Below are 6,165 nucleotides of genomic sequence, written 5' to 3'. Positions count from 1 at the left end.
TTTAAATGTAATGCTTGTGTGCATTCTGGAATGACCAACAGGCACTTCAGTATAAGTCAAGATCTTGCTGCTCATGAACAGGTAAGAGTGAGTCATCCTGTAAATAAAAGTTTGAAAACCTCTTCAGATTTAACCTTTCCATGGTTCATTTATCATGTCCTGAACAATTTCCAGTTACGCACAAAAATAATCTAAATAGTAATGTTAAGATCTTAAGTGTTCCATTTTGCATTATAGAACTAATGTATGAATCTAGTATGTCACCACAGTGTTCCATAAGTATTTTATGGTGGGTAGCTGATGCAGCTTATAAGGAACAAGTAACAGGTTTATTCCATACTGAAAAGAAAAACACAATGTTTCGGCTGTGGAGCACTTGTGGAGTGTTTCCTTTCTTCTCTTTTCAGCATGGACTAAACCTATGACTTGTTCCTTATAAGTATTTTATGTTTGCCATCTCATCTTGAACATGGTGTTTTTAGGTCAGAATGCAAAGACATATGTCATGTACAAAATGTGTTATGGTAAGCTTTATCTTGCCTTGCCTTAGTTCTGTATCAAATCCTTTTGATGTGGTTGTGTATATTTTATGGCAGTTCTAGCCAAGTCTTTTGTTTTATAATTTTGAACTAGAGCAATGAGGACTTTGAACATAAGGCCCAAAACCAGTATTATGTAAATGTTTTTTCATTTTGATGTTGGTTGACTTAAGTCATCACTTAATTATCATTCATGTTTGGTTTTAAAGTCATGATTGCAAGTCATTATAAGTTCCTATTTTTAGTAGTTTTAAAACCTAGAAGAATGTGACTTACCATCACTGATCTTAGCATCAATCTGCTAAAAACGAAACTTCTGGGTTTGTCTGTGAGTATGTTTTTGATGCCTCTGTCCTTTCTCACTCCAACTACATTCTTTCCTTTGACTCAGTTATTCTTTGTAAAAATATTAAAATGAAGTATGGAATAACAACTGGTTTAATATCTTTCTGTTAACAACAGAAGAGCAAAATAATTCCTTTTAATTTACATTTATTTCAGAGGTAATTTAACTTTATAGTCACACAAACATGTTACATTTTGTTTCCAAGATTGACTAAACTGGCACTGACTCATCCAATGTCATCCATGTAAAAACAGGCAACAGATTTAGATTTTAAGAAACAAAAGTTAGAATTGAAATAAGACCATTCAGCCCATCTAGACAATCTGGTTGCTAGTAGCTAATTGATCCAAAGATCTCATCCACCTTTTACTAATGATGGAGCATCCTTATTTAATAATAATAATTGCTTACACTTATATAGCACTTTTCTGGACACTCCACTCAAAGCGCTTGACAGGTAATGGGGACTCCACTCCACCACCACCAATGTGCAGCCCCACCTGGATGATGCGACAGCAGCCATAGTGCGCCAGAACGCTCACCACACATCAGCTATCAGTGGGGAGGAGAGCAGAGTAATGTAGCCAATTCATAGAGGGGGATTATTAGGAGGCCATGATTGGTAAGGGCCAATGGGAAATTTGGCCAGGACGCCGGGTTACACCCCTACTCTTTTCGAGAACCGCCCTGGGATTTTTAATGACCACAGAGAGTCAGGACCTCGGTTTTATGTCTCTTCCAAAGGACAGTGCCTGTTTACAGTATAGTGTCCCCATCACTATACTGGGGCATTAGGACCCACATGGACCGCAGGGTGAGCGACCCCTGCTGGCACCACTAACACCTCTTCCAGCAGCAACCTTAGTTTCACAAAGTGTTGTGGGAAGTCTGGATACAGTTCTTCTATCCACAGCCTAGTTCTTATTCCAAATACACACATTTTCTTGAATGCCTGTTACTTATAATTTCAGAATCTATATCAGAACACTTCTGAACATATTTAATATTGGGATGGAATATCTTCAAGGGACATCTGATTGCTGCTTCAGGGGGTGGGGGTCAGTAGGTGGCACACTTTCCTCTAGACCGGTATGGGGACACTACGCAATGCTGTAAGGTACTGTGGACATTAAACTGATGTCTTGACTAGTCATTGAAGAATCCGTGGCAGAGCTTGTCAGAAAAGGAGTGTAAACCCTTCTGTCTTGGCACCCTGAACTTGCACAGACAGCCTCCCTAAAGTTCCCCTGTAACTCAAATGGTGAATCACTTTCTCTCTTCTTCAAATGATCTGTGTGGTGGAACTGCCGTCTGTCAAGTAGGTGGGAGATGCACTTTGGTGCTGGATTTAGGGACCCCTCCTATGTTTGAAATATGCTATACAGTATATGAAAAGGGCTTGTGTGATGACCCATCTTTTCTTAATCTACACTGCTTAATAGCTAGAATCCTATTGCTGTATAGATCACCTAGTTCAGTTTTAGTTTCCATACCCATACATATAACAGAAGTATGACTTATTGGTCTATAATTATTCAGCTCAGTTTAGTCACCTTCTTAGGGATGACAGGATGGGCCTTGTGAGCAATTTTCCAGTCAGTGGGTATTGCCCCTTTCCTCTGTGGCTGTTGGAAGAGTTACCAGCCCGTGAGTCACATCTCTCATTTCAGAAGTACAATTTATCGAATACATTCAGGCCCCAGAGATTTTAAGTACTGCTTACACTCTCTTCTTGTGAATAACATGCAACTTCCTTTGCTCAGCCTGAGGCATGAGGTCAAATTCTTCCTCACTGAATACCTGAGTGAGACATTTGTTTAATTCGATGAGTCATTTCCCTTCAGTGTCTAATTGGTGTCCATTTCACCTTGTGAGGAACTTTCCTTTTTCCTTGACTGTTCTTGTGCTGTTAAAATACAGTGAATGACCGTTTTAATTTATGAACCTCCTCTTGGTTATATTTGTATTGAGATGTGATTCGAAAGGAATCCGATCGCATGACTTGTGTGAGCTCAGACGTGTCTGAAACTCGGTTCCAATGGGGATCTGCTCTTCCCGTGCTGAGCAAGCGCTCCTCGACGACTCAGCGGGTGGCTTTCTTTAGTGTCTCCGGGTGTTGTAGCGCCCCCAACTGGCAGTTCTGTCATTCAGCCTTTGGGAGGAGCCAGTCGCCTGTTTTCAATGCTAGCTTTATCGTCCCATTTGGGAAAAATATCGAAGATATTAATTATACATGAAGCCTACTTCAACCCCTCGCCAAATATTCCGACTCTAGTCCTGAAAGTTGTGTATTGGTATGGAAACACGTTCCTTTCAATTTATATCATTTGGAACATTTCCAGTGAGTAGAGTATTTCCACCAAGAATTACTTTATAAAGCACGAATTCCCTAATACATAATGTTTTAGATTGATTTAATTTATGCTGAAATGAAATTAAAGTTTATTTATATGTAAAAATAACAGCCGTGAAATGTAGTTCGATGCTATTGCAGTCAATTACACCATCTGGATTTACACCGAATGATTTACGTAAATAGGTGTCTTACTTTTTTCCTCATTATTTTCTCGATGGGGGGGTCTATTTTTAGTTCTATTCAATTATTTTAATCACAAACCACCCCTCTGTTGATTGGTATCTTATTCTGCACCTACAGAATTACTTTTCTTAACGCTCTTTAATCTTTCTTTGCATCTCGAAATGCGTAAGGTAAACAAAATTGGACTGCAAAAATGCAAAACGCACTCAGCACTTTTCCCCTCTTTGATTTGTCTAGTAATCCCTTTACCGAAGGCTGCTACGATAAAAATATGTGAAACACAGCCGAAAATCAAATACACCCAGCACTGCTGTGGCGTGTGGCTAGGATGTTTGGTAATAAGGGACTGCGAACTATGCATATGTCCATTTCTGCTTTACTCGATACTTCGTGTAGCTTATTCCTAGGTATTACCCTTCCCGATCTCATTCCTCTGGCAATGCTGGAGTCGCCAAATGAATCTAATTGAAAAAAATCTTAATCAGTCTGAATCCTCTTAAGAACACGGAGCTGACAAATCAATTCATTAAACAGTCTGCAACTGTGTGCTGGAGCCTGCATAGCTGGCAGACAGCAGATGTGTCTCTTCAGACGATATGGAGATCCTGTTGCTGTGTATCGGTCCCAAAGACGAGCTGAGCTGGGTTGGGTGTTACTCCTCCTCTAAACAGAGAGCAAAAAGGCCGCTAAAGCATGTCTGGACACTTCTTGCGCAATGTGACATCCTGAAATAGGTTTTGCTCGTAGGAGTCGTGTTCTATTTTGAGTTGGAAGAATAAAGGGTTGCGTCTGGGTTATTTTGTTTTGTTTTTAAGCTAGGACAATAGCCTTGTTCAGTAAAGTGCCCACAAAGAGTGACATACTGTATTAACCTTTTCTACTAAACAGTGGTACACGCTTATAAACATTCTTACATTCATGCAGCCATTCAGTGTATCGTTTACCATCGCGTTCACCATCACATTTCAAGATAAACTTATGCAAGTTTACAGAATAAATATTTTGTGGAGGAAAAGTTGAAAAGCAGCATTTCAGTGTAGCCTAAATATTTATTTTCTGAAGAAATGTTCTCAAAACTGCCATTACAGAAGTTTAAAAAGATTCCCTCTCCCCCCTCCCCCCATCCATTATTAGCCAAATGGAAATGTCAAAATGGATTGGTACCTTCCTAAAGGGGGAATGACAAGTGCACAACAAGACAATTTTGGACATGTTAGTGTTAACTGTAGTGTTAATGCGTGCGCAGCTATAGGCTTAGGAGCTGCGAAGGAACGAGTCCGTGCTGAAAAGGTAAAAAAAAAAGCACAGAACTCACGAAGCGTCACAGGAAGACTCCACACCTGGAACATTGTGTTTTTCTTCTCTATTTTCACTTTACAGAGCTTTAATGAATCCTGTTTGTATTTGTGTGTGTGTGTTATTTATTAGATTGTCTTCGTTAGCCTCTACATGCAACGTTGTGCCTGCCTAGTTGTAGAGCTGGCTTCGTCTACAGAAGTTTCACATTACTTCTTTCTACCCACCCTTTTCATACAATGACTAAACCCCATGTGTGTGTCAGAGGACAACATGACAGCGTGGTGCATGGGCTTCATGCAGTTTGCCAGCGCAAATGTGTTTCTTAGAAATAACTCTGCATACCGTTCGTGCCTATTGTGACAATAGGAACACTTGAATCTCATGCTTTTCAGCACTGAAGTAAACAGAAAACTACACCTTCGGATGAGACATAAAACCAATGTCCTGACTCTCTGTGGTCATTAAAAATCCCAGGGCGTTCCTCGAAAAGACTAGGGGTGTACCCCGGCATCCTGGCCACATTTCCCATTGGCCCTTACCAATCATGGCCTCCTAATAACATCTATGAATTGGCTTCATCACTCTGCTCTCCTCCCCACTGATAGCTGATGTGTGGTGAGCGTTCTGGCACACTATGGCTGCCGTCATATCATCCAGGTGGATGCTGCACATTGGTGGTGGTGGAGGGGAGTCCCCATTACCTGTAAAGCTCTTTGAGTGGAGTGTCCTGAAAAGTGCTATATAAGTGTAAGCAATTATTATTATTATTATTATTATTATTATTATTATTATTATTATTATTATTATTATTATTATTTATTACACATTAAAGCACTGTGGCCAAAAGACAGCACTTCAGGGGCAATCGTGTAACTTGTGTGCGTGCTGACTTGCCACGAGCAATGATTTGAAGGCTACAGCTGTCCTGAAAGGGGTCTAGCAAATTGTAACAGAAGGCCGCTGTGAATCTCTACAGTAGGACCCAATGTCTACTGTATTCTGAATCAGACACCCACCTCTGTCCTTAAACCAAGAACAGGATTTTCTTCTTTCTCCCAGCGCTTCTGGATCTTTTTTAACATTTGTTGATCACCGAATAGTAACCTAATTATAAGACGAAGTAATTTAGATTTTGACCATGAAGTCTGGATGTAGTCTACATGCCGTACAAATTGTAAAAAGCTTCCTGGGACATTCCCTAAGTCGGTTATTGCTTGATATGAAAGGTGCAGAATACGGTTTCTTGAATTTATCACCATTTGGTGCGAACCCTCGAAAAGAAGTTAAACAATTTGAGCTGGAAAAAAATAATAAACCGTATTTGTATTGTGAATTATTTTTTATTCATATGTTTTAAACAGTTCATCACTATCGGGGAAAGAGTCCTACTGGTCCAAAAAACTCATTACACTTTCTCATTAAATACTTTTATTAGTTAATTA

This window comes from Lepisosteus oculatus, chromosome 7 (assembly GCF_040954835.1).
Source record: "Lepisosteus oculatus isolate fLepOcu1 chromosome 7, fLepOcu1.hap2, whole genome shotgun sequence".
Lineage (NCBI taxonomy): Eukaryota > Metazoa > Chordata > Actinopteri > Semionotiformes > Lepisosteidae > Lepisosteus > Lepisosteus oculatus.
The sequence above is the reverse complement of the archived record's forward strand: the minus strand, read 5'-3'. Positions refer to the sequence as shown.